We start from the raw sequence: 10,204 nt of genomic DNA on the forward strand, positions 1-10,204 counted from the left end.
TGGAGGAGAAGAGGCATTCTGGTTTTCGGATTTTTAAGACTTTTTGTGCTGGTTTCTCCCCATCTTCATGAATTTATCTACCTTTGCTCTTTAATGTTGGTGACCTTTGGATGGGGTCTCTGAGTAGATGTCCTTTTTGTTGATGTTGATGCTATTGCTTTCTATTTGTTAATTTTCCTTCTATCAGCCAGCCTCCTCTGCTGCAGGTCTGCTAGAGTTTGCTGGAGGTTCACTCCAGACCCTGTTTGACTGGTTATCATCAGCAGAGGCTGCAGAACAGCAAAGATTGCTTCCTGTTCCTTCCTCTGAAAGCTTCGTCCCAGAGGGGCACCTGCCAGATGCCAGCTGGAGCTCTCCTTTATGAGGTGTCTGTCAGCCCCTACTGGGAGGTGTCTCTTAATCAGGAGACACCTTGAAAACGCAGGTGACACCAGGGAGTCAGGGACCCACTTGAAAAGGCAGTCTGGGCCAGGCACAGTGGCTCAAGCCTGTAATCCCAGCACTTTGGGAGGCCGAGACGGGCGGATCACGAGGTCAGGAGATCGAGACCATCCTGGCTAACACGGTGAAACCCCGTCTCTACGAAAAAATACGAAAAACTAGCCAGGCGAGGTGGCGGGCACCTGTAACCCCAGCTACTCGGGAGGCTGAGGCAGGAGAATGGCGTGAACCCGGGAGGCAGAGCTTGCAGTGAGCCGAGATCTGGCCACTGCACACCAGCCTGGGCGACAGAGCAAGACTCCGTCTCAAAAAAAAAAAAAAAAGGGCAGTCTGATCTTTAGCAGAGCTTGAACAGTGTGCTGGGAGATCTGTTGCTCTCTTCAGAGCTGTCAGGCAGGAACGTTTAAATCTGCTGAAGCTGTGCCTGCAGCCACTCCTTCCCTGAGGTGCTCTGTCCCAGGGTAATGGGGGTTTTATCTATAAGCCCCTGACTAAGGCTGCTGCCTTTTTTACAGAGATGCCCTGCCCAGAGAGGAGGAATCTAGAGGGGCAGTCTGGCCACAGTGGCCTTGGTGAGCTGTGGTGGGCTCTGCCCTGTTCAATCTTCCAGGCAGCTTTGTTTACCACATGAGGGTAAAACTGCCTACTCAAGCCTCAGCAATGGTGGACGCCCCTTCCCACACCAAGCTCGGGCATATCAGGTTGACCTCAGACTGCTGTGCTGGCAGTGAGAGTTTCAAGCCTGTGGATCTTAGCTTGCTGGGCTCTGTGGGTGTGGAACCTGCTGAGCCAGACCACCTGGCTCCCTGGATTCAGCACCCTTTCCAGGGGAGTGAATGGTTCTGTCTCACTGGCATTCCAGGCACCACTGGTGTATGAAAATAAAAACGCCTGCAGCTAGTTCGGTGTCTGCCCAAATGACCACCCAATTTTGTGCTTGAAACCCCGGGCGCTGGTGGCATAGGCACCACATGGAATCTCCTGGTCTGTGGGTTGCAAAGACTGTGGGAAAAGTGTAGTATCTGGGCCAGAGTGTACTGTTCCTCATGGCACAGTCCCTCATGGCTTCACTTGGCTAGGAGAGAGACCCCTTGCACTTCCTGAGTGAGGCAATGCCTCACCCAGCTTCTGCTCGCCCTCCAGGGCTGTACCCCCTGTCCAACCAGTCCTAGTGAGATGAACCAGGTACCTCTGTTGGAAATGCAGAAATCACCTGCCTTCTGTATCGATCTCTCTGGGAGCTGCAGACTGGAGCTGTTCCTATTCAGCCATCTTGCCAGCAAAATCTTTTTTTTTTTTTCCTTTTTTTCAAGATAGGGTCTCACTCTGTCATCCAGTCTGGAGTGCGGTGGTGCAATCACTGCTCACTGCAGCCTCAACCTCTCCAGCTCAAGTGATCCTCCCACCTGTTGCGGGAAATTAGGGACCCTGAACGGAGGGACCGACTGAAGCCATGACAGAAGAACATAAATCGTGAAGATTTAATGAACATTTTTTAGTTCCCCAAATTAATACTTTTATAATTTCTTACGCCTGTCTTTACTGCAATCTCTGAACATAAGTTGTGAAGATTTCATGGACACTTATTACTTCCCCAATCAATACCCTTGTGATTTCCTATGCCTGTCTTTAATCTCTTAATCCCATCACCTTCATAAGCTGAAGAGGATGTATGTCACCTCAGGACCCTATGATAATCGCGTTAACTGCACAAATTGTTTGTAGAGCATGTGTGCTTGAACAATATGAAATCTGGGCACCTTGAAAAAAGGAACAGGATAACAGCAATGTTCAGGGAACAAGGGAGATGGCCTTGGACTCTGACTGCCGGTGAGGCAGATGGAACAGAGCCATATTTCTCTTCTTTCAAAAGCAAATAGGAGAAATATCGTTGAATTCTTTTTCTCAGCAAGGAACATCCCTGAGAAAGAGAATGCGCCCTGAGGGTAGGTCTATGAATGACCCCCTTGGAGGCATCCGTCTTTTATGGTTGAAGCCAAAGGGATGAAATAAGCCCTGGTCTCCTGTAGCACTCCGAGGCTTATTAGCATGAGGAAATTCCCACCTAATAAATTTTGGTCAGACAGGTTGTCTGCTCTCAAACTCTGTCTCCTGATAAGATGTTATCAATGACAATGCATCCCCGAAACTTCATGAACAATTTTAATTTTGCCGTATCCTGTGGTCCTGTATCTTGCCCTGCCTCCACTTGCTTTATGATATTTTATTACCTTGTGAAGCATATGATCTCTGTGACCCACAACCTATTTGTACACTCCCTCCCCTTTTGAAAATCACTAATAAAACTTGCTGATTTTATGACTCGGGAGCATCATGGAACCTGCTGACATGTGATGTCTCCCCCAGACACCCAGCTTTAAATTTCTCTCTCTTGTACTCTTTCCCTTTATTTCTCAGACCAGCTGAGATGCTTAGGGAAATAGAAAAGAACCCATGTTAAATATCGGGGGTGGGGTTTCCCCCAATACCCACCTCAGCTTCCTGAGTAGCTGGGCCCCAGGCATGCACCGCCACACCTGGCTAATGCATTTTTATATTTTGTAGAGACAGAGTCTCCCTGCATTGCCCAGGCTGGTCTCGAGCTCCTGGGCTCACATGATCCTCCTGCTTCAGCTTCCCAAAGTGCTGGAATTACAGACATGAGCTACTGTGCCTGTTCAACAATTTTCTAATTATTAAAAATAATATTAGTTAAAAATAAAAGTTGATAACTTTATAGCAACTTGAAATAAAATCTATGAGATAATGTGAAAGTAAAATGTCAAGATACAAATATGTAGATTTTTCCACCTGTAAAACAAAGATTCACTAGGAAAAGGAGGAACCAAGGGAAGCAATCAGAGGACAATGTGGTAAAGCACAAAATCTATCACTTCACTGAAGCTTGAAATATAGAAAAATGAAAGGCAAAAGAGGCAGGAAAAGTTGCACTGCAATTCATTCATCAGCTTTAATGCACTTACATTGTATGTCTCATGAGGAAATAAAAAAAGAGATGGTTTAAAATTGTCCCTCCATAGGCCCTTGTCTATACAAGGTCACAGTTTCGTTGAGGGCTTTTTGTAAACTTGGGAGCATTTCAGTTATTAATATATTCAGATGACATTAATTTCTCAACTAGATTCAATTTATCTTTTAAAATAATAGGGCTTTCTAGAACACACATGCTGCACATACAGTGACCAAATATTTGAATTTTAACAGGTTTTAGGACTGCTCCCTGCCCTTGAATTGAGTTTTGTTTAAAGCAGTCTGAATATATCTTCTCTAATAGCAAAGCAGAGGATAAGCATACACCAAGGACTCATTATTTTGCCACTAAACAAGCTGCAAAAACAATATTTATTAAGCCCCTGGGAATATGTGTTAAGAACAAAAGGAGTTACTCAAAAGATGTCATGGTTTTGCAAGATGCATCCCTTGACTTTGAAAGTGAACTGGCAAGGTTGTAGAACAGAATTAAAAGGCCAAAGGGGGTTGAGAAATTGTATTTTCTATTACCAGTTTTCAAGCAGAACTTCAGGCAACTCGTCCTAGAAAATTGAGACATCGGTTTTTAATGACATTCAAAGAGGCATGTTGTAATGATATTGAGGAATGGCTTTGTGAGTAGACAATAAATATGTCTGCATATCAGTGGTATTGCATTTGAAAAATCATTGCTTGGTTATAGAAAAGCTTTAAGGATTAAAAGTCTCTGTGTTAGATACTTGCTCTGGGGTGGTAGTTTGTTTCTCAGGATTTCCATGGTCTATGTGCAGGGAAGCAAAACACTCACACCACAAATTGTGCATACTGATAATGCACATACATGCTTATATTAATTAAAAAACAAACTATAGCCATATTTATGCAGGACACCATAATTAACCATAGTTTTATTATTAAACAATGAGCTAAATATCTTCAATCTAGTTGTAACATCTTAGAAAACTTAGTCATTTCATTTATTTCTTTATTTAATGAATATTTATTGAACCTTTATTATATATGCAAAGTAGTATGTTAGGTACTATGAAGCTCTACAGATGCACAAAAAAGGGTCCTGCCCTCAAACAAACTTGGGGGTCAGGAGGAGACACAAATAACACATTTATCAGGGACATATGTGAAAGATGACTGAAAGGAGAGGTATCTTTCACAGCTGAGCTGTTAGGAACCTTGAACTTGGCCTAATAGATAAATTGTACTTCTCGTTAAGCACATTCATTCTCTCAACAAACGTTTATTCAGTGACCATGGACCAGGCACTGTGCTGGTAGTGAATCAACAGTGGTGAAGACAGGCCAGATCCAGGTCTCTTTAAGCTTACAGTCTGATGGGCAAATAGGTGTGAAACAACCACTAAGCAAAGAGAAAATCAAATTATCACAAGTGCTGAGAAAGAAAATGTACTTGATTCTTTGTGCTTCTGTAACAAAATACCAGAAGCTGGGTAGCTTGAAACAACAGAACCTTATTCTCTCACTGTTCAGGCCAGCAGTCTGAGATCAGAATATTGGCAGTCTCGGCTCCTTTTGGGGGCTCAGAGGGAGTGAAGTGCCATGCCTTTCTCCTAGCTTCTGGTGGCTGCTGACAATCCTTGGTGTTCCTTGGCTTGTGGCAGCATAAATACATCCTCTTCCTCCATTGTCACGTGGTGTTCTCCCTGTGTGTCTGCCTCTGTGTTCAAATTTTTCTCCAAGGGCATCAGTCACATTGAATTTAGAGCCCACCCTAACTCAGTATGACCTCGTTGTAACTTAATTGTATCTGCAAAAATTCTAATACTGAACAAGGTCATGTCCACAGGACCTCAGATTAGAACTTGAATTTATTATCTTTTTGAGGGACATGATTCAACCCACAGCAGAAAAGAATAGGATCACATAGGTAAAAGTAGTATGAGAAGAATGGACATTTAAGCTGATTTCCCCAAAAAAGGATCTGGTTGCTCCATTCTAAAAGAGCTTTTGTTCTATTGCAAATGTTACCAAAGGAAGGAAAGCAGAAGTTTCCTACTCCTCCAAAAGGGGTTTTTGAATCCCCTTTACACATTTCCTTCACTGGAGACATGAGGATCACAGTTCAGGAGACTCTATTGAATTGTCACCTGGGATTGGTTAATATTTGGAGATGCAACCACAGTACTTGCAACCTACAGTCATGTAGAACTCTTGAGACAGTCCCAGTTGTCCCAGTTTCAGTTATCAAAGACAAATGTGATTATTTGAATCTTTGCCTTCAACCCAGACAAAGTTAGGGCTTGAAAGGACATTGAATATAGGAAATAGGGACTCAATATCCTAATAATGAAGTTGGTATCACTTTCATAAAACATCTCAGAAATGCTCACATGATTCTGAGGGTGAGTTCACTCATCGTTGCCCTTGGACACAGCCTGAATCAACTCCCGCCCTGAAGGCTGGCAAGGATGTGAGTCTTTTGTGAAATAAATTTTAATTGAAAAATGATATCTTAAGAAAAACCTCATAAGCACTAGCATTCTACCGAAAGATACTTTTCAGGCTGTTCTGCTATGGAAAAGGTCGGGCGTAAACTATTTAAACTTAAAGAAGGTTCACCTCAAGATTCACCTTTGTTAGTACTGTATATCATTTTGCTATCAGAAACTGTTTTTGTTTGCTGTTATGGCCAATTATACAAGTAACTCTGGAAAACATTCAATAATTCTCATTGCTCTAGTATATTATGTCATCCATTATTGACCTCTTCCCATCAACAATAAGACTTGAAGTCTATGTCATTACCTACAGTGTCTTATTTAGTCCCAGTATCTATAGCATCTTATTCTTACTATAGAACCACTTCATACTTCTGGACATGGATTTATAGATGCACTGCAATGAAACTGTGATTACAAACAATGATCAAAACCTAACCTAACATGAATGCCTAATCTCTCAGATTACCTGTGTCTTTTCCCTTTTGAGATGCTTCATTAGTGTGTATTTATTATTCCCAATTACAAAGCTCTTAGTATTTATGAATCAGTATGTGGTCCAAGTAATTGGCAGCATGTTTTACTCATAAAAAGGGAAAATACTCTCTTTATAAATTTAAATAGTTAACTCTGTATTATCTATATTTATGAGTGATAGTCCAGTGTGAATAAGTCAAATTCAGAGATAATACACAGAAATTTAACTCTGAATTAGCGATCCTCAGAGTCTGCTTTAGCCCTGGAAACCTTTCTTTAAGCCCAATGTTGTGTGGTAGTCTGACATAGAAACAGATAAAAGTGGAGCTTCTTTTATTAAAATAAAGGTTGGAGGCTAGAACCTCCAAGGAAGGCTTCTTAGACCTAGTGATCCTCAAAGCATGGAATGTGTGAGTTCCTGTGGGCAATGGGTTTCCTCCTGAAAGGCTGTGAAATGGTGCTTTTCAAAACGAAATAATGCAAATATCTGTAGATTTTAATATTTGCTATATATCACTAAAAGCTACTTAATAGTGATCTACTCGTGTGTTATTACGGGATACAAAAATTTGGTACCATGTACCGCCTTCATTATCTTTGTCTTTGCTTTTTATTATTTCATGTATTTATTTTTAAAGTACTATGTTCCTTCTCTAATAAAAAGTGGGAACCCATGTTTTAGATGGGTCTTATGCCTTTTAGTTTACCTAAATGAGCCACATGGAGGGGAAAGGTTTGAAAAACTTTTCTGTAAAAATACATTCAATTCCTGCCTGTCTAGTCTTGGCAAAAAGTAGACAAATGAACAAGTGTTCATTCTGGCACATTTTATTTCATCTGGCCACTGTCTGATGGAGGTGTGGAAAGCCATATTGTGGATAGCTGAAGAGAAAAGTACAAATAGCAGCAAAGGGCCCCATTAATGGAAGTAACAATATGTGAAAGGGCTTCAAGATGCTGAGAATAGATATTGTGTAGCAGTTTACTGCTGTTATTATTCTACAGAATGTGCAAATTCAAAAGCAGCAGGATGTCACTGTTCTGTCTCTGCCTGTGTCCCAGCCTCTGCAGTCCTGTCTCTCCCATGTCCTAAGCCTCCGGGACCCCCATGCACAAAATCAGCCTATCCCATCTTAGGAAGCCATCCAGAGCACAACCTCAGGGACAAAGTAACTGCCTCATGCTCTGACGTGTGCATCACATTATTCTTCACATTATTTTTCCTGTTTTGGTACAGATTTGATAAGTGAGACTTCTCTGTGCCTAGTTACACAAGGCTTCCAGAAGCCTGCTACTCAAAGAGAGCTCCAGGGACCAGCAGTGTCAGCATCAACTAGGATCTTGTTAGGCATGTAGAATCTTAAGCCCTGCTTCAGACTCGCTGAATCAGAATCTGCATTTTTACAAGAATTCCAGGTGATTAGGATACACATTAGCTTTTGAGAAGCACTGGTATAGAACTCACTTCCTGCTCTTCTCACCCTAGTAGCCTTGAACTACCTGTAGCCTTGAGCTTGTCCCTGGTGTACACGCTGTCCCTGTGGTGGCTGGCTGCCTGCTGCCGGTCCACCTCCTTGTTTGGTCTTGTCAGTTCTGCCTGCTTTCAGATTGGCTATCACTGTGTTGTGCTCAACTCTTTCCTTACTTTATCATCTCATGTTAGATGGCCCAAAGCAAGTGTTTCCCATGGTTTCCCTTCAGCTGTCTGACTTGAAGATCTTTGGAAACTGCATATCCAATTGGGCTCTCTTCCAACACCTGCAGCTGTCCATTCACCCAGTGCCTGCCCATCCAGGCCACTGATCCTGAATATGTGAACCAACCAATGCTTTGACCTGAGAAATGTCTTTACGTTATTCATCTGAAGAATTCCTTTTAACTGATTATTTCAAACTCCTTAATAATTGATCATCACCTAAAAAAGATGAAACAAAGTGATTTAAAAAAAAAATGTGTTCCTCAGAGACCTATTTGGAAAGCAAGTGAAATACATGTGTAGAACTTGGCTTTAAGGGTATTACAATAACTTAGGTATAATTAACATGTATACAATTGAAGAATAAATAAACATAAACATAAAAAATAAAAATGTTCATAGTATGAAAGATACCATAAACAGAGATAAAAAGACAAGCATTAGTTTGGAAGAAAATAATTGCCATATACATAAAATACAAATGATTACCATCTTGAATATATAAAGAGCTTATATAAATCAATAAGAAAAAGACAACAGCTCAAGAACTGAAAACCAGAGGATGTGAACAGGTAGTTCACAGAAGAAGAAAAGTCAGTGATCCATAAAATAAAAGATTTAATGGTCAATCTCACTAGTAATTGGAAAAATGCACATTAAAACACCATTGTGATAGTATTCTTCATCCATAAGATTGTTAATTAAAAGTATTTATTATAACCAGCGAGGGTAAGGGTGTAGGAAAACAGACATGCTCTTACACTGTTGATGTGAATCTAAACTGTTAGAGTCTTTTAGTGGGTTATTAAATTACAACTGTATTTTTCAAAATAAAAAATATTTATATTCTATGACTCCTTTGTAATTTATCTTCCAAAACCCATACTGAAGAAATATGCGTACATATGGCAAAAAGATACACAAGAATGTTTGTTAATTGCAGCATATTTTTAAATTATAAAAATTAGAAAGTGCCTATCAATAGGAGAATAAGTAATAAAGCTGTAGTCCACCCATATTTTGGACTACTCTGCAACTTTTATGAAGAATGAGTTGTGACTGGGCGCGGTGGCTCATGCCTGTAATCCCAGCACTTTGGGAAGATGAAACGGGTGGATCACGAGGTCAGGAGACGGAGACCATCCTGGCTAACAAGGTGAAACCCTGTCTCTATTAAAATTACAAAAAAATTAGCCAGGCGTGGTGGCGGGTGCCTGTAGTCCCAGCTACTCAGGAGGCAGAGGCAGGAGAATGGCGTGAACTCGAGAGGCAGAGCTTGCAGTGAGCCGAGATCGTGCCACTGCACTCCAGCCTGGGTGACAGAGTGAGATTTCGTCTCAAAAAAAAAAAAAAAAAAAATGAGTTGTATTTATGTACAGTATATATAGAGGAAGATGTACTAGAGGTTGCAGACAATTTCATCCCTAGGCCTTATTATATCTATATAATATATATTACATATATGTTACATATACATAACATATTTTAAAAATATATATGTGTATTTCCAAGACATATAATTTAGTTGAAAGCAAGTCACAGGACAATATCCACAATGCAATTCCATTTAAGTTAAAAAACCATACCTCTATATATGTATATATCAAGATGTATGCATATATGTATGTATATACATTATACCTACATGCATATAGGTAGAAACATTGAAAAAGAGCCAGAAAAACATTTATCAACTAAAATGGTGTATTCTTCGGAGGAGATGAGGGTTGGATAGGGTAAGAATGAAGGAAGGGTTACTTTCATGATTTGTTCAATAATCTTTGTGTTGTTTACATCTTTACAGTGAGAATATATACACATATATAATAATTGTATGACAAAAACAACAAAAAGGGAAAAAGAGGGAAGCAATAAAGAGCAAAAAAAGTTACCACTAGACAGTTAATATTATGAAGATGATAAATATATGATGAAGATATTATATTATTTTGATAACATATACATACATTACGTTATATTATCAAGACGGTAATTACCACGGGAAAGCTGAGAAAGGATATAGACAAGTTCCTCCTTGAACCACAATTTCCTCATTTAACAGTTCCCCAGGGTGGAGAGAATGGGGGAGGGAGTAAAGTATTATTTTTCTAGGATTCTTCCAGCTC

This window comes from Mandrillus leucophaeus, unplaced genomic scaffold (genome assembly GCF_000951045.1).
Source record: "Mandrillus leucophaeus isolate KB7577 unplaced genomic scaffold, Mleu.le_1.0 Scaffold454, whole genome shotgun sequence".
NCBI lineage: Eukaryota > Metazoa > Chordata > Mammalia > Primates > Cercopithecidae > Mandrillus > Mandrillus leucophaeus.